Raw genomic sequence first — 19,656 nt, 5'->3', positions numbered from 1 at the left:
GTTTCACTGTGGTTGGGTTGATGTGCGCAGAATGATCTGACCGATGTGTTGCATTTTATTCGTATTGGGTAAAGGAGGTGATTTTGGGTCGTAAAGTTTCTCCTTTTAAGGGTAAATCTGTGTCGGCCATGTGTAATTGGTTGGTCCTGGGGAAAGGTATTAACAAGCAGCGGATGGTTAGCATGGCTGGAAGATGGTTGGCACTTGTTGCCTTCCTTCCTGGTGTCTTGGCTGTTGCAGGAGCAGAGTTTGAGATCTAGTGTCTATTTTTTGGATGTGTGGAGAAGGAGCCAAGTACCCCCCACTAAAAGCTGCACCCCCATGCTGCCTATATGTTGGGAGCCAGAATGTGAGACACATGCAGTACCAGCGAGGATGCTTGTACCACAGAACATTCTGGAAACAAAGTATCCACTGATGAAACCCTATATGAATTCGCAAAGATATGATGGCCTTTTGGACAAAGTCCCAGACAAAGTGTGAAAATTAGTGAAAAAAAAGACTGGTGGCGTCATGCAAAGCAGAGCTGATGCACCCAGAAAAGAGGCAAGAGGCTGAAGAACACAGACATTCTATAGTGTCTAAGGAGGAGGCATTAAAGATGAGCAACATTTCAGGCTCAAGATGAAAATGCAGATGCTACAGAAACAATGAAGAAAATGCAAAGCCATTTTACAATTGTACAGACCCAGTAACGCAAGCAGACAAAGTAATCTTAAGGCTGGCTACGTAGTTAACAGATTGTGGCGATGCACCAACGTATACACATAGGACTGTATGCAATATGGATGTTCCCCTACACACTTTAGCAGAGTCTGGACCCCGTGACAAGACAGGGTTTCAGTGTGGCGCAGTTGAAATACAGCTAATGGCAGAGGAGAATTCAGGAAAGGCTTGCCTGGCCCAGCAGCAAGAAGTCGCGGCCACCGTGGCCTGGGTGTTAATTCAGTAGTTACAAACATGAGAAAAGAACAAACCCCTGTCTGAGGTGGGGTGGAAAAACAATGGAGATGTCAGAGGTTCATCATTCAATAGTATGTAATACAGCAAAAAGCTCAGCAACGTTGCCTCCAGTCACATGGTCAGATGAAAATAGACATTGGGTCGAGATACACCGAATCCAAGAGACAAACTATGCCTATACTCCCTTTTATTCTCAGGCACAGAGAAAATTTACAAGGCCAAGTTCAAAGCTTAATTGACTGGCAGACTGCAAGAGTGATGATGGATGTTGGACTAAGTGGGTGGGAAGCCATGGTCAAGACCAGCCCACAAGCACCTGGGTACCAGCCTGTGTGCTGCTAGCATGTGTGGAATATTACAGAGGGGTACGAGGGTGCCAACCAATTATAGAGGGACACGTTATAGAGAGCCCTATAGTTTGTATAACCAATGAATCATCTTGTAATTTGTGACGATGTAGATGACATGTACTAGAGGAGTGTTTACATATGCACCTGATGTTAGAGACCCATTCATTATCCCTGTCAAGTATGGAGCGTATACTTAGATGTTCCCTCAAAGCCTATGACTTTCCCAAGTAGGTTTTTGTAGTTTGCCACATAGACTGATGTCATTGATGATGACAGGGTTTTACTATAAAAGCTGTGTTTTTAATAAAATGTGTTGAGAGAGAGAAATCGAGCAAACGTCCGGTGATGTCCGTTGTAACTCCCTGTTTTAGACAATTGCAAATAAAACAGACTAACTTTTGCCAACTTCCTGAGTCGGTTTGATTATTGATGTTTGAGTAAATTCTGCATCGCCATCTATCTCAAAGTATTGCTACCTCGTCTTAAAGGGCCCTTAGGTATACGGGTTCAGATGCCTGATTGGAGCTCAGGTGAGGGCGTGAGGAAGGACAGCATGGCTGGGTTGCATGTTCCTGGCTATGTTCTATATTTTGATTGAATAAGACCAACAAGGAAATATCCAGTGGTGGCACTAGGTTGAGTCTCTACAAATGGAATGTCAGCGCCCTCGACAAGCCTATGAAAAAGAGGTGGGCTGCAGCATACTTGACAGAACACTTTGCAAATGTTATTATTTTCCAGGAGGCCCATCTCTCTTATGGTGGGAAGGTTAACTTTAAATGTGAGAATAAGATATTGGCCAAGATAGTATCAAATAGGCTTCTCCAATACATACCTCATTTGGTGCTCTGCAATCAATCTCCTTTTATGCATGTGAGATCCTCAATGTCTTATTTAAAACCCTATTTCTTGTTGATTCACATGATTATCCCCAAATTACCAGTTGTGGTTGCCTCACTAGATCCCAGAGAATTAGCTTATCCATTTGCTAGTCGACAAACGGTGGCCATCAAGGATTTCCTAATTTTGTTAATAGAACCATTATATGCTCACCCATCCATTTTCAAGAGTTTCCAATATCAGTGTAACGCCAACTCTCTTTGCAGTGTCTAGGAGCACCAGGCATGGGTGTCCCTTGTATGTCCTCTTTTTTTCCCAGGAAATTTAATACTTTGCATGTGTGCTCAGTTGCATTTAAAACATTATTTGCGGGGGACTTCAAGATGGCGGCCGTGCGTGAGCAGGGCTCCGTCTCCCCTCCCGTATCGCATCAACAAGCACAACAATATAGCGCGATATCTCTCGAAAATAAACAGCATGATTAGATCGGATAGGATCTCTAGCAGGCCGGAACACAGAGAGGAGAATTGAAGCGGTCTGAGAGCGGGAACCGGCAAGAGAAGGAAACCCCACAGAGACGCGGCCACGTCGGAGAATCGCAAGTGGGACTGCAGAGTCAGAAGCAAGAAGCCCCACAGAAGGGACACAGGACGATCCGGCCACCTAAGCGGAGGCTGACTGACAAAGCAGAGAGAAGTGGACACTCGCCCATGAGGACACATGACGCCGGAGAGCACCGAGAACAGCCACTGTGGAACCAAGCCCAGAGAGAGGGAAGAACATCCAGGATACGCCGCAGGCCCCTCCTGGGGTAAGGCACACAGCTCGGGTGAACCACAAAGCCAGGGGGACAACGAAGGAAGCCCCCCAGGGTCCACAGCACAAATGGGGATCTAGAAGGTAAGCCCTGCAACATGGAGTGTCCGCTCCCCCCACTCCAACCCCGATCGGAACGAAGAGGGGAACGCGCCGAGGGAGTGTCAAAAAATATATATATATATATATATATAAAGGGGAAGCCTGCACGAGAGCCCGCACCCTCCCAAAAAAAAAAAAAAAAAAAGCACCCACAGGAGCGGACCGCCGCAACAAAAGGGAGAGGAGAGCCAGACGCCTACAACAGCCGGATAAGGCCCACAGCATGACAGGCGCCCCCGCCACCATGAACCAGACTCCCATTGGGAGAAAGTACACAAACCACAAACACACAAAGACAACGGGCTGCAGGAGGCACCTCTGCCAGCAAATAAGTCAGCCCCACAAATGGAATACGGCAAAACAGGAGGAGCAAAAGGGCGCGAGAAGCCGGGGGAGCCTCATCCAAAACAAAAGAGGAAACGCCTCGCTGGGACAGACTTCAAAGGAGGAAAATAAACAGGAAAGACCGCCAAACAGGAGGGGGACAAGATGAGAAACCCCAGAAACCCAGACTCCAGACTAGATCCACGGACAGCACCGGGGGCAGTGGAAGCTAGGATAACCCGTCAGCAGGAAGACACAGGAGAAAACGAAAGGCCAGAAAGCAACATAAGAGGGGCACTAATGTCAAAATCCAGGGGGAAACAAAACCAGCCGACTCAACAAACCCCGCAGGCAAAGCAAGATCAGAATCTGGTCCAACTCTGGGGAACAGATAAAGGGCATCCAGAGAGAGTGAAATCCCAAAAAGAACATAACACAGGAACGGACACGGAACCCCCTCCCCAAGAAAACATGGTCACAAAGAAAGACATGAAATCCTGGTTCAGTGAATTCCAGGCACAATTCATGGACACAATGATGAAAAGTGAATTTAAGGCGGTGGTCCAAGAATAAAAAACAGAAGTGGCGGGACTAGGAGAAAGAACGGATACCCTCGAGAAACATGGAGAGGAGGAGACAGAGCAAGGCGCAGAAACGCAGGAACAACTAGTCCGCTTAACACACAATCTGGAAATTCAATGTGAAGATTTGGAAAATCGATCAAGAAGATCAAATATAAGAATTAAAAATATGTCAGAGACAGTGGAAGATAAAGACCTGAAGGGGGCGGTGCAGCAGGTATTTAAAGACATTCTAGACCTGACGGATGAAGAGGAACATCCCCCCGGGACGACTTGGCGGCACTCACCATATACTCCCAAAAAGAACAAATCCTCAGGAAGGCAAGGTCAATGGACCATATAAGAATGAACAGGGAAGACATGTACCTGTATCAGGATATAGCACAGTCAACACTTCAAAAGAGACGGGAGTTGACCCAAGTGACGAAGGAATTGGTATCACGTCAGATCAGATACAAGTGGACATTCCCCTTCGGGCTCCTGTTCACGTGGGAAGGAACACAAAGGAGAATAACGACAAAAGAAGAAGGAATGAGAGTACTAAACTTGCAAGAGCAGGAAAATGAGCTATCACAAGCCAGCGGAATGGACCAAGCAGGAAGCAGGAAGAAGGACCCAGTGGGAGTGGAAGACAATCAATAGACGGGTGAGACGCCCTAGCAAAAGGAAATAGAAGACCGAACATCTCGAACAAAATACCAGACAAACGTCTGTGATAAGATGACACAACAATCCTATCCGACGAAGAAGGAGGAGAGAGAGAGAGAGAGAGAGAGAGAGGGAGATCGCCAGAACAGAAGTAGGGAGGGGAGAGGGAGGGAAGACCCGGACACCACAGAGGTCATGGTGAAGGGTTTAGGACTCCCTTCAAAGTTATCCCTGAGAGTTCCAGAGGGCACGAAGCACAAGACGACACGCTTGAGCGACCATAGACCATCGTGCCCTCCTCAGGGCAGTTACAGTGGGGGAGAAGGGGAAGCCAGTTGGGGGCTACAATAAGGGACAGATACAAAGGGGGTGAAGGGAAACCACCAGCACAGAAAACTGCTACACAATTTCCACCCGACAGAGCCAAGAGAGCAAGAAACCATACATAGCACGATGGGGCTGAAAATCTTAACTTATAACATTAGAGGATTAAATTCCCCAGTGAAGAGGAAAAAAGTAGAACACTATCTACACAAAGAGAAGTACGATATAATGCTTCAAGAAACACATGTAAAGAAGAAAGACAAAGGGAAACTCCACTTGAAAAACTACAAACAAATAATACAAGCTAACGATGGGGAAAAAAGAAGGGGGTCCTAATAGCATTCACAAATACTCTGAATGTGCAAATCCAAGAAACTGAAGTGGATAAACAAGGAAGATATATGTTCGCAAACATCCAAATTGAAACCTGCAGGCTAACACTCGCTACACTATACGCTCCAAACACTGGCCAGGACGGATTCACAAAAGATACTCTGAACAAACTGGAAAACTTTGCTAAAGAGGAGATTATATTAGCAGGAGATTTCAACCTAGCATGGGACCCCAGAGAAGATCGATCAAACACAAAAATGACACATCAGGGACCCCCTACGCAAACACTGAAGAACACCATGGGGAAACTGGCACTAGAGGATGTATGGCAGCGTATCAGGGGCACGAGCCCGGGATTCATGTACCACTCCCATGTGCATGGCAAAAGCTCAAGGTTGACTATGTGTGGGCCTCGGCAAGCCTGGTAGGGGAGATAAAGGATGTAGAGAAGGGACCAATATCACTATCATATCACGCACCGTTGAGCAGAACACTCCCCACATGTCACAAACAATCAGGTTTATGGCGATGGACACTACCACGGAAGTCATACAAGATCCTGTAGTGCGAGACCATCAAACAACAAATAACAGAATACTTTGAACAAAACGACACGCCAGAAGCGACAAAATCTACAATATGGGAAGCATTGAAAGCGGTAATGCGAGGACGAATGATCGCACTCAAAGCACAGAAGGACAGACAATCCCGGAAATGGGAAGAAGAGCTGGAAGACAACTTAGAGAAAATAACTCAGGAAATGTCAAACAACCACTTCCTGAAATTGAAGAGGGCCTAGAGACACATACAGGGCCAGCTAGAATCTAGAATCTATCAGAACAAAAAAGAGCAGAGAACCAACTACTACACCGGAAACAATGGTATGCAATGAAAGCAAACAAAGCAGACAAGCTCCTGGCAAGACAATTGAAAGGCAAACAACAAACCAGATGGTACAGGCGCTGAGGGATGAGCACGATCAGCGGAAAACGCAATCGAAAGACATAAAAGAGTTATTCAAAGAATACTATCAAAAGCTATACACAACAGATAAACCAAAAGAAGAGGACCAGGTAAACTATCTAAAGAATCTAACCCTCCCAAGCATATCATCAGAGGAGAAACAGCTGCTTGACGCACCAATTACAATGGAAGAGGTAACTAAAGCAATTAGAGAACTGCCGAAAAACAAAGCCCCAGGACCGGAAAACCTATGCCGGTACACTCATGCCAATCCTAACAGATCTCTAAAATACAGTTAAAGATAAAGCTAACATCACGAGCTCCATGAAAGAAGCAAAAATCTGAGTCTTTCACAAAAAAGGGAAAGACCCGGAGAATCTGAGCTCGTATCGCCCCATAGCCCTAACAAATTTGGATGCTAAACTGTACACGAACATTCTAGCCATTAGACTCACACCGCTCCTCCCTAAACTGATACACCAGGACCAGTCTGGATTTGTCACCATCAGAACAACACATGACAATATAAGACAGATCATCCACCTGATAGAGAAAGTGGGAATCACCAAAACTCCAGCAGTGGTACTGGCACTAGACGCAGAAAAAGCGTTTGATCGACTGGAGTGGTCCCTAATGTTTCGAATCATGGAGAAAATGGGCATGGGCGATACATAACTAAAAATGACACGGGCCAACTACAAAACACCCTCGGCCAGGATAGCAGTGAATGTAGAACTATCAGATACGATTGAGAAAGAAAGAGGCACAAAGCAGGGATGTCCCCTCTCCCCACTACTGTACGCAATATTTCTAGAGCCACTGCCTGTGAAAATAAGAGAAACACTGGATATCAAAGGCATATCAATGGGAGGCATAACCCATAAAACAGCGGCATCCGGAGATGACATGATGGTGGCCCTCGCGGATCCGGAGGAAACATTGCCCCTTCTTGTGCAAACCATAGATGAATATGGGAAGATCTCCGGACTAAAGATCAACAAACAAAAATAAATCGGAGGTAATGGTTTATATGGAGACAAACAGAAAATCCACAAGAGAGCAAGAGAACTCCTCCTAGGTGTGGCGAAAGAGGGGGTAAGGTACCTGGGCGTCACACTGACAGATACCATCAAAGGCCTGTATGGCGGAAACTATCCGACCCTCTTAGAACAAGTAAAAAAAGACTTAGAAAGATGGAACCACTTTCAATAACATGGTGGGGCAGGATAAAAGTCATAAAAATGACGATACTGCCCAGACTGTTGTATTACTTCCAGGCACTTCCCATACGAATCCCACCCTCTTTTTCACCGTCCAAGATGATATCCAAATACATCTGGCAAAAAAAAAACTCAGACTTTCCAATATCGCACTCACAGCTCCAAGGTCTACGGGAGGCATGGCATTACCACATTTCAGAAAATACCATGAGGCGGCACAGATGTGGGTCCTGAGAGAATGGATCCCAAACAGGTCCGAGAAGCTATGGGAAGCACAGGATAGGGCAGTGGCAACGAAAAACATGCGTCATCTGCTATGGCTAAAACCGGAACATAGACACCCAAATGCCCGCATAAGCGAGGTCCTGAACACAACACTAGAAACCTGGAATAGGGCAACCAAAAAAAGGAACATTGACGATAACTCCAGCCCCATTTATGCCGCTATTTGGGAACCCCCAATTCCACCCGGGCACAGAAAAAGGGGCATTTCAGAAATGGATAAAAGCGGAATGTACAAAGGTGGGGCATATGTTTGAAAATCAGCAAATTAGGACGTTTGCAGAATGCCGGGATATTCCTGATCTCACAGAAACAGATAAATATAAGTATGAACAATTGCACCACTGGCTATCATCCCCAAGAATAACACAGGCGGCAACAAGAGCATTAACCCCTTTCAAATCATACATCATGTCACAACCAGGAGATAGGAAATTTGTCTCGATTATGTACAGATTCCTAAATACCCAGCCAGAAGAAACGAAATGGCAATTCATGAAAAGATGTGACAAAACATTGGGAAGGGAAATCTCGAGAGAACAATGGCCATACGTATGGCAAATAATCCCCAAATGGACACGGGCGATCCAGACAAGAGAAGCAAGGGCAAAAATAATGATTCGATGGCATTACACACCGGAAAGACTGCACAGAATGTACAGCACCTCGCAAAACAAATGCTGGAGAGGCTGCGACGAGGAAGGCAGATGGAGACACATATGGTGGGACTTCCCAAAACTTCAAGGCTTCTGGTCATAGGTAAGAGCCCAAATGCAGAAAATGTTTGAGGGAACAGATAACTTAGGAGAAGAGGCCTGGATGGGAGGAATGTGGGACGGCCTGGATAGAACAATGTCAAAGACGCAAAAAAGAAACTTTATGGGACTACTAGTGGCCGCATGGCTCGCCACAGCTCAAACATGGAAACACCTCCATCCAACCTTGAATGGCTACAGAGGGGGTGGCAGCATATAGCTATGGAGCGTATAACATTTAATATTCAAGGAGCACACCGGAGCTTCATAACAGACTGGGGGATGACGCTAGAATACCTACAAAGTGACTTTATGCTACAATGGTGTCCGCACAAAATAAGAATATTGGACATGTTTAATTAAAACTAGTTGAACTCTGAGGGAACAAGTATGCACCACTACGAACTGGCCGGTGGGGTAGGGGGAGGGAAGGGAGGGCAGGGTTAAGGGACGGTGTTGAAAGTCCAAATGTCAATGTTTAAGAAATGCAAATAAAAACAAATGTTAAAAAATAAAACATTATTTGCGTATAAGAGTCGTTTCACAGATAGTCTTCATATAGTCTTCATAGCTCTCACCCACGCGCCACCTGCAACAACAAGAAGCTCAAAAAAACTTAATGCAAACAACCTCCAACCATACCTCAAAAACCCCTGCTTAGCACCACCCTTCTCTCAGGATCCTAATGAGCTATCAGCCATCTTTAATGATACTCTTACCAATGCCATAAACTTCATAGCCCCACTTGAAAGCAAGAAAGAAGAGAAATAATTTCGTTGTAATTCCTGGTTCTCGGATGAACTCCAAACGCTCTGTGCACAAAAGCGGCAGTTACAAAAAAACTGGCAAGCAGATCCTAGTGACTTTAATAAGAGCCTCTTCAAACAGATAGCTAGCTCGCCAATATAAAAAAGCCATCATAGCAGCAAAATCCAACTCCCTTTATGAGAAGATTTCAAAGGCCAACTCGCAAGCTAAATAGATATTCACAATCTTTAATGTACTAGTCACACCCCCGGCTACCACAGATGAGATAATCAAAGACAAGGTCTGGTGCGCTAGCATCCAGTCCGCCATGCTCAACAAAATTAACCTCCTTCAAAATAAAATTCACAACCACTGCAAAGCTCTTCCGGACCAAAAGACTAACCCTCTAACACAAGTTAAAAATATTAAACACAAACACGCCCAATACATCTTCAGAGACATTACCGAATCCGCTGTCTTTGAACTCATCAAAAACCTCAAACCATCCCTCTGCAAAGAAGACATTTGCCTCCCCACAATTATCAAGGAATGTGCTAACGACCTAGCACCCCTGATTACTGCTTTCATTAACACATCTTTCAAAACAGGATCTGTACCAAACAGCCTCAAAGAAGCTTGGGTTCGCCCCCTTCTAAAAAAAAGCCACATTCGACCCAGCGCAGCCCAACAACTACAGGCTTATAACGGCAGTTCCATTCCTTCTGAAAATCTTGGATAAGGCAGCTCATATCCAGATCCAATCTTACATAGAAGCCAACTCCATATTGGGCAAAAGGCAATCTGGTTTGCATGTCGGGCATGGAACAGAATCCGCCTTGCTAGACCTAAAAAATCAAATTTCACAGATCATGGACACAGGTAAACCTGCCCTGCTCCTCCTTCTGGATCTACCAGCAGCTTTTGATCTGGCAGATCACAAAACACTAACTACCCATCTCACTCAGGCAGCTCATTTCTCTAAACAAGCAGCATCTTCGATCACATCCTTCCTCTAAGGCAGAGCCATGAAGGTCTTCTAACATAGCTAAAGCCAACCCCACCACCCTAAACTGCGGTGTTCCCCAAGGATCATGTACAGCTCCCACTCTTTATAACCTTTTCACAAAACCCCTCTTCGACCTACTTGATCCTATGGGTGTGGCATATACCAATTATGCAGACGACACTCAAGTACTCTTACCACTATCTGGCCTCTATCACCAAGACGCCACGGCCCTACACGACATCTATGCTACAATCCAAGCCTGGATGGCGATCAATGGCCTTTGTCTCAACAGGAATAAGACTGAAATCCTTATCCTCGGTCAGAAAAACACAATAGCTAAGCTAAGCCCCCAGTACGCCAATTTCAACATAGACAACTTTACCATCAATGTGTCATCCTCCGTCAAGGCTATAGGCGTCCACATTGACGCAAACCTATCAATGAACAAACAAGTCAGCACCATAGCCTCTGCATCAGCCTACAGCACCAAACTTATCAATGCCATTAAACCATTCCTGTCCGCTCCCAACTGTCTAGCAATAGCCAGAGCAACAATAGGCGCCAAACTCGACTATTGTAACGCTCTCTTAGCTGGCACCTCATCCAAAAACATTCACATACTACAAACTACACAAAACAATGCCCTAAGAGCCGCTATGAGCATCCCTAGAAGAGACCACATATCCCATGCCAGACAAGCAGCACGGTGGTTACAGGTTAAAGACCGCATTACTCTCAAAATCCTCAATATCACACACACATGCATCTACAACACCGCTCCCACATATCTATCGGAAGCTATATCAAGAACCACCTCCACGCGCCCTACCAGAACTCAGTACACCAATCAGCTACACACACCACGCATTAAGAGATACAGCTGGTGGGCTAGGTTTCTCCTATATTGCGCCGAAACTATGGAACTCACTCCCTGCCACCCTCAGAGCGGAAACCTCCATCTCCGTCTTCCGCAATAATCTCAAGACCACCTAACCTTAAATAGCACTGCTACCATGCCCTGTCCTCCTAACATGTATATTGTAATATAAACATAAATGTAATATAATTTAATGTAATATTTGTATATATACTTTATCACAAATGTAATCCCACTGCACTCAAACTGCTCACTATGTAACAAATGTCGACATCATATTTTTATTTAACTAAGCCTTGCCTTGTAACAAGTGCCACGATGCTCACGGGCTGTTGTGCGCTATATAAATAGGAATGAAAATACAAACGAGTGCAAACAGACTAATTATCTCTGACTCTTATATACATCAAAACAGGCAGCAGATATGGGGCAAATAAAAGAGTACACCAGGGCATCCCTGTCACATACCTCTAGATATATAAAATAATGTAGACTTAATTCCCCACATCCCCACACTGGACTTACTCAGATGAGATAGCGCATGAACACTTCTATACCACATAGAACATGTATCCTATAGCGTATTGTAAATAAATATTCCCATCTGGCCTAACCAACATCTTTTCCAGCATTCTTAAAAGTACGGGAACACTGGGAATTCAATCATCACGGCTGCTACTGGATGAGGCTTTTCCATAATGTCTTTGCCTCACATAAACCCATGCTGATCTTTATGAGCAACACAGGCTATTCATGTTAAGAGGGTTTCAGCCCAAATCTTTCTGTTGCCATTTAATAAGAAAATAGGCCTATTAAAAGACCTCAAGTTGGTCCTTTTTAAAGAAAATTACAAATCTGGTAAGACACCAAGGATTCGGTCTATTGCTCTTCCTTTGGATCCCAAAAATGTATTTCGCTCACTATAGGCCAGGGGTCTGCAACCTGTGGATTTTCAGATGTTTTCGACTACTACTCCCATGATCCCTCTCCATTGACTGATGAATGTGGCTGGTGGGATTTGTAGTCCAACACATCCAGAATGCCAAAGGTTGCAGACCCCTGCTTATAGATGCTAAGATTTTCTAGAATGTGTAATATTCTTCCATCGTACCCCACAGCATTGGCATCTGATGGGGCAATGGTTACCCATGTGATTTCCTTTGCACCTAGATGCACCTAGATGTTGGCCTTAATGACCTAATGATGATTTGGGGAGCTGAGTAAAGTCAATCTCAACAAAGTACTTATTTATCACCAATACATTGATAAGCAAATCTTTGCTGTATAGTTTATGATGATCATGCATAAAAGCATTTACTATCACCCGAGGTTCTATCAATACCTAACCATTATCATCCTGAATTTTTAAAAAGCATTTTACCTTGCTTTTCTCTAAGAAGGGCTGCTAATACCCTGCCTAATTTTCATTGAATTTGATTAATTAAGACAGTCTTCTCTTAAGGTCATATACAAATTAGCATTTAAAGGGGATTTTCGGCTCTGACCCTTTACAAACCAGTCAATTAAGCGTCTTAGCCACAGAGTGCATAAGCCTAAAATCTCGACAAAGGCAGCCGGTAAAAAATTCAAATCATTAAGGAAGAACCATTTATTTTTATTTTCTGAAATTTTGTAATGCAAAAGGATGTGACTACTGGAGTAATTTCAGTCCAAAGCTCCAGTGAGGTTGAAAAAAAAGGTACGATGTCTAGGCCTAATTTGATGGAGAAAGGTGAGAAGTTAGTTTTTCCGATTCCCTCGTGCACAATTTCAAAGCGCCTTAACATTGTCAGACTCAAAACACAGACTTATCCGTGTCTGGCCACGCATTAATAAAGGGATTATTCTCTTTGAGTGGGAATGTGTGTTTGCCTAACTTCAGCGAGGTTGAATACTTCTTCTATAGAGATAAAGTAGGGTAACTGGTCAGAAGAAGCGCTATGAACAAGAACAAGGTGTATGTTTGTGCAAAAACCTTTCCATATCACGACCCTGCAAAGTAAGGGTACTCCAAGGTAATTAATGTTGGGAATCTGTACCTGCTTACCTTTGTGCCTGTAACCATGTATGTCTCTAACAAATACTGCAGTGCCATACCGCCGGTTAGCCTTGTTACTCTCGTCTCCTTCATAAGCGCTATCATCTCCCAGCCCAAAGCTCTTCTTGCAAATGCCAGTATGCACACCCTTACGTCCAGAAGCACCTTCCCCATGCCCAAGCATTCCAATATTGAATGCTGTATCTAGCCTACCAACTTTCTTCCACCTTTGATTTTCCCTGTCAGGTTTAAGCCTGCACCATTCCTACCCCCACTGAAGCCTATGCCTTATACCCCACCTATCAGAGCCGCCCTACATTCTTTAGAAGTGAACACCCTCAACAACCACAACCTGCCACTGGGCAACTTACAAGATACTATGCCTAGTAGACTAGTAGTAGATACTACCCTAGAATCCCTGACCTTCCCCACCTCACATGCCCCGAATCGCCCATGCCCCACAACAGCGAGAAATGCCAGGCTTGGCGTCAGACTAGGCAAATTGTACAAAAATACCTCCTGTCCATAAATAGCCCTCTACACTGCCTGAAAAAGGTACCACCAAAAATCCATAAAGCTTTTAAGAGGACTAGATCGGTTTCGGCCACACCTGATCTCCCCTCTCTTAGTAATAGCCCTATTGCTATCTACGGAGCATTGATCAATGTCAGATCCCTGGTGGCCCATGAAGTAGACATTGCTGACCTCATCCTAGAAAAAAATTGGACTTCCTAGTAATTACCGAGACTTGGCTATATGCAGCTGCAGGCCCTTCCCTCCTTATTGCTACCCCAGACAACTATACGATCCTCAGATCTGATAGAGCATCGTCTAGAGGAGGCGGAATCGCCTTTATCACCAAAACTACATTGGGACTCAGAATTGCCCCACACAACCCCACCAAGTCATGTCAACTCACGACTGTGAAACCTCCCCTCACCAACTCGCGCACTATAACAATGCATCTGATCTATCGACCCCCTGGACCTTTGGGCTCCTTTGAAGAAGAAAGAACTACCCTTCTCTCCACTAATGTGAAGCCTGCTTCACAAATCCTTATACTATGCAACATTAACCTTTTAATGACCCTACAGACCAATCTGCATTGACTCTGGCCAATTCATTGGCTGAACCAGGCCTCACTCAGAGAGTCCTCTGCCCTACTCACGAATAAGGAAGAATCCTAGATTGGGTAGCAGATCTTGACTGTGCAACTAATATAACTTCTATCGAACCGCAACAGGACTGACCACTTGCTACTAACATTTAATCTTCAAGATTGCATACCTCCTAATAGAGAAAACCTTATTGCTCCACCCATTCCGACCAGGAATAAAAAAAATATTACAGTAGATAAACTCAAGCCCCTTCTCCAACCTCTACTTAAACCCTTACCCGACTCCTCCTCCGACCCAGCAGAACTAGTTGATCTTTACAATAAAACCATCACTACAGCCCTAGATTGCATTGCACCTCTACAACTGCCTAAAAGTAAACCTAAAGCACACCTGAACACCTGGTTCCCTCCCAAACTTAAAGCTATAAGAAATGAAAAAAGGAAATGTGAAATAACTTGGAAAAATAACCCTTCCACAGCCAACAAAGACATCCTGCTCTCGGGTAACTATAAAGAAGAAATGCTTCTAGCAAAACGTGACACCTATAACGATAGGATTGATAAAGTCAGTTCCAGTACTAGAGAACTCTTTAGCATTCTAAGAGAACTCGAATCGCCCACCCCTCCAACAGATAACTGCATATAGGACAAAAACAAGTGCACTAAAATTCAAGATGCCTCATCTAATAAGATCACTCTTCTTCAAAAGAAAATAGCTGCCAAAAATGTAACCTGCTTCCTCAGACTAATACCCCGAAGATGCTGCAGTGAGCTGGCCCCATTTATCACCTTGTTAATTAACGCCTCCTTCTGAACGTGCACTGTCCCTACCAACATGAAGAACTCATGACCACTCCCACTTTAAAAAAAAAATCATTGGACCCCAGAATGCCCACCAACTTTAGACCCATTACAACAGTCCCTTTTTTACTAAAGATCATTGACAAAGCGGCCTACAATCAGATACAAGCTTATCTGGAGACTAATAAGCTACTTGGACTCCGTCAATCTGGCTTCAGACCCCAACAGGGCACAGAAACAGCCTTGATTGACCTAAAGATCCAGATAGACGACCTAAAAGACAAAGGGAAATCAGCCCTCTTGCTTCTGTTGGATTTGTCAGCCGCATTTGATTTGGAATTAGCCCTCTTGCTTCTGTTGGATTTGTCAGCCGCATTTGATTTGGTAGATCACAAGGTGCTGTGCAAGCACCTCTCTACAGCGGCCCATTTCGCAACAGAAGTAGCGGCATGGATCCAATCCTTCTTAAATAATGAGAGTCTTCTCAGCTTCGGCAGTTGCCGATCCAATCCCCATATCATGCGGAGTCCCACAAGGATCTTGTGTTTCGCTTACCATGTATAATGTGTTTACCAAACCATTGTTTGATGATTTGGATTATCTGGGTGTCACCTACACTAATCATGCAGACGACATCCAGATCCTCATACCATTGACAGGCGACTATGACATGGGCTTAGCTCTTATAAACAAAATCTGCCTCATCATTCAGGCCTGGATAGCCACACACGATCTATGCCTGAATGATGAGAAGACTGAGCTGCTCCTCTAACCACACCCATCAACATGAAAAAGCTGAACAATCAATAAGTTTCCTTCAACATTGATGGAAATAACATCAAGGTGGCTAAAGAATACAGTGCAACAGCCTCGGCGACAGCATATACCTGCAAGATCATCCACGCCTGCAAACCTTTTTTCTCCACTAAAAGCTGCACCACTCTGGCCAGAGCTCTAGTTTGTCAAAAATCAATGCAATGCACTATACCTAGGTGCCAGTAAACATATCAATGATAAACTATAGATCTTGCAGAATAATGCACTCAGAACTGCCTGGGGCATACCTAGAAGGCAACACATTTCTGCGACCAGACGTGACAATAACTGTCTCTCCATTAAGGAGAGAAAACAATTCAAAACAGCTTCCCTGACCTACAAATGTCTCAACAATTCAGCCCCTCAATACCTTACTGAGAAATTCACCAAAAACAATCCCATCCGACTTACCAGGACGACTAACTCTGGTTGCCTAAGAGTTCCCAGGTACAAACTAAAAAAAGCTGGTGGCAGCAGCTTCCCAGTTATGGCTGCTCAACTGTGGAACTCCCTACCCACCACCTTAAGATCTGACCAGTCCTTCTATAAATTCAGGAAAGCCACCAAACTATGGCTCATCTCCAAAGACATATCATACTAGACCACAGTAACTTCATCCCCAGTCTTATGTATTATACCCTCCACTCTTGTGTCTTTATGTTGCCTTCATTGACATCCCATAGCTTCTTTGACATTAGTTTTACCATTTCAATATGTACCATTGCTTGTATCTAAGTAATTACATGTCTGCAACCTAGACTGCCTGTATCGAAAAAGAAAAGAAAAAATGTATTTTCTTGTATTGCCTAACTGTATATTGCCTATTGTGTAACTAAGAAAATGTATATCCTTGGAATGCGCCCAGGTACCTCCGGGTTTAAGCGCACTATAAATAAATAAACAAACAAAAAAACACTTCTCTAAATACATGCACATTTTGTGGTATTTACCACGTCTATATGTTTAAACAATTGTTCTTTGTCTAAATACTTAGCACCTTGAGAATTGAGAAATGCCAATGCTTTGAAAATGTTGTTAAAGAAATAAACACGGCCCATTTTTAAAAGCCCAAGAAAAAGAAAAACAATTAGTCAGAATGTCTTATGTAATAATAGAAATATCCAGACTATTGATAGTTGAAAGTTGGGAGGGACTTAAACACCTCGCACCATACACACAATAATAGGCAGGATTGATGAACGTTCAATTCCAAAGTGGCAGGAAACTTCCAATTATAGGAATACTTTTTCGCCCATCATCCTCCCACCGCAGGGACACCATTCTGTTTGAAAAAAGCTAGACGCTTGGCCCGCACTGGATGTCTGCACTTTGGGGATTAGGCCTCTTCGAGATGCTTTGTTTACAGTTTAGCCCGAGTGATGTACAATAGTCCAGGTTGTTGTGTTGGTCGTCTGCTTACATTCACAGTCATTTGGTAATATGGGCCTATACACACTGACATTAACGCTACATATGATGATCCATTCTTGTATGAAATGTGTATCATATTACAGTGATATCGTAACCATATTTGTCTTAGTATCAATGGGTGAAAGGTTGTGTGCCATCCCTTCCTGTGTTGCCACATGAAGATGTGGTCAAATTACATCACTTCCTGCAATGTCACCAGAGGTCAAGGGTTGTGTGATGTTACTTCCACTTCCCCTGGCATTTTGGTGAAATGATATCCCTGCACACGACTCCACCCCTTAACCCCACAAACACAAATACACACATATGTGTATGTAATTGGTTGATTGCTATTAAAAGTGATCGATCGAAGTGTAGACTTTCAAATGAAAGTCTTTTAAAACACGTATTACCATTTCTTTTATAAATAAAAACTGCAATTGTGCCGCAGATGAGAGAATATGCTTTACTACCAATCACAGGAATGTGTGGGGGTTTAGGGGTCCTCCCATGTACACAAAGGTGCTGCTTCCTTGCTGTGACTTCACGTCACTTCCTGTGGTGTGCATATTCCATACATCTGCTTATTTGTCTGGGACTTCTGCCCAGACCAACAGCTACCTTGCTCTTCTTCATAGGCCTCCACTAACTTCCCATCTACCCCAACTCCTATTCAACCCATTCTCTAGCAGGATCCAACACGCCAACAGGTCAGAAAGAGTAGGCCACTTTGTCATTTGGGTTAAGACAATTGTCCCACCTGTTATGTGTTACCAATAGCCCACTTCCCCTGTGCTGTAGAGCATCTGATATTGTTACCTGATTGAGTGATGGTCGTCTCTTTGTTTAATCTTGGAAGGATTAAAAGCAGAATCGACCCTTCCAGTTCCAGGTTTAGAACGATTGATTGCAAACGACAAGCGTAGCTTTGTAATGGGTGCAGCAACCCGCTGAGCTACAGTAACCCTTACAGCTTTTTCATTTTACGACTTTGATAGCAGTTGCGGGGTGCTGCCCTGACCCCACTTCCTTTCGCCCCTTGTTCTTGCAGGTTAAAGACACAAGTCTCTCTGCAGCGAGCGAAGGAGCCCACCGAGCTATCTCACCTCCTCACGCCCCCTTACCGTGCTCACCCGAGGTGGGGCAGGCCGTTCCCTGCGGGCCACCTGCTAGTGTTTGTTTTGAAGGGCCCTCCTGCCGCCCCCGCTGGTGCTGCGCAGCCACTCTGCCCGGTGCCCTCTGTGGGTGCTGCGCTGTCACGCGGCCTGCTTCGCTGTCGGCCTGTGTTTGGCAGGCCCTGCGTTGCTAGGCAATGCTCGAAGGGTGCTTTGTCTGAGGCCGACGCTTCCTTGGTTACTGTCTCCCTCTCTAGTTATGAGGGATATTTTTCGGCGTGACAGACACTCCAGCAGAAGAGAAACTTCGCCCGTTTCTAACCCTTGAGATGAAGCGGCATTTTTTTTTTTAATTAATTTTTTTTTTTACAGAACTCGTCTAGTGCGTCTAGAATACCACAGAATCTCGCGCTTTCTTCTGAACACGTAGAAACTGTATTGGCTGATCATTAGAAAAAACGGAGAGCCATATGAATACTAAAAAGCAGAGAGTCGCGCTCTTTACAAAGCTTGATGGCTTTTTTATGCATGAATGATCGGTCGCTTTCCCCCTGTCTCGAATGGCTATTTCCAGTCAATGTAGCAAATAGAGCCGCTATAAGCACCTTGCGGTCCAAGGGGATACTAGTAAGGGCACTCCACTCGGCTCAAGGACTTAGCTTCAGGGATTTGGTAAACTCAGAAGCCTTCATTATATTTTGCATGGGGGCCGCCATTTTGTGTTGCATCATAAATAACAGAATGGAAGTTATGTCGTAGGGTCTTTTAATGAGGATTACCTTAACGAGGGCATTGCCCACTTATCTCTTTTTCTCGTCACTTTCCTTCTACGAAAGCATACCCAAGCGACCCAAATGGACTGACACACGAAGGAAAAGAGACAATATCAGTTATTTCTGCAAAAAGCGAGCACATCATTAATTGTTAAATGTTAAAGGTATTTGTACCGTGCACCGTCACCAACGGAATTGGTCCCTAGGCGCTCAGGCGGATCTGTAATCGATAAAGGTGGGATGGGTTAGTAAGGTGAAGGAGGGAGTAGGATAGTGAGAGGAGTGGTGTTCAGTTGGCAGCTTCAACTCAGTATACACTGGGTGCTGAGCTTTGGTGCGGGTATTGGATCGGAGTCAGTCCGCGTGTGCTGTTGTTCCGGCTTATGCAGAGTTTGAGCTTATATTGGTTAGTGGGTTACGTGACCTTTACCATGCTAACATTCACAGTTCTGTCT

At 44.4% G+C, this 19,656-nt stretch overlaps 1 protein-coding gene across 2 annotated transcripts in view; it reads right to left on the bottom strand.

The window, feature by feature from the left end:
- The window catches only part of EFCAB5 (EF-hand calcium binding domain 5), a 361,217-nt gene extending 342,637 nt beyond the window's left edge, over positions 1–18,580 (bottom strand). Inside the window, exon 1 of one of the 2 annotated variants that reach the window (XM_069615250.1) lies at positions 18,438–18,580. The gene's annotated coding sequence lies outside the window, so the exon portion shown is untranslated. The remainder of the gene's footprint in view (positions 1–18,437) is intronic. The other variant, XM_069615251.1, reaches the window with a different exon arrangement.
- Positions 18,581–19,656: the final 1,076 nt, after the last annotated feature.

The sequence above is a fragment of the Ambystoma mexicanum genome, chromosome 9 (genome assembly GCF_040938575.1).
Source record: "Ambystoma mexicanum isolate Mex_15411 chromosome 9, UKY_AmexF1_1, whole genome shotgun sequence".
In the NCBI taxonomy this organism is placed as follows: domain Eukaryota; kingdom Metazoa; phylum Chordata; class Amphibia; order Caudata; family Ambystomatidae; genus Ambystoma; species Ambystoma mexicanum.
This window is presented reverse-complemented; position numbering and strand designations above follow the sequence as displayed.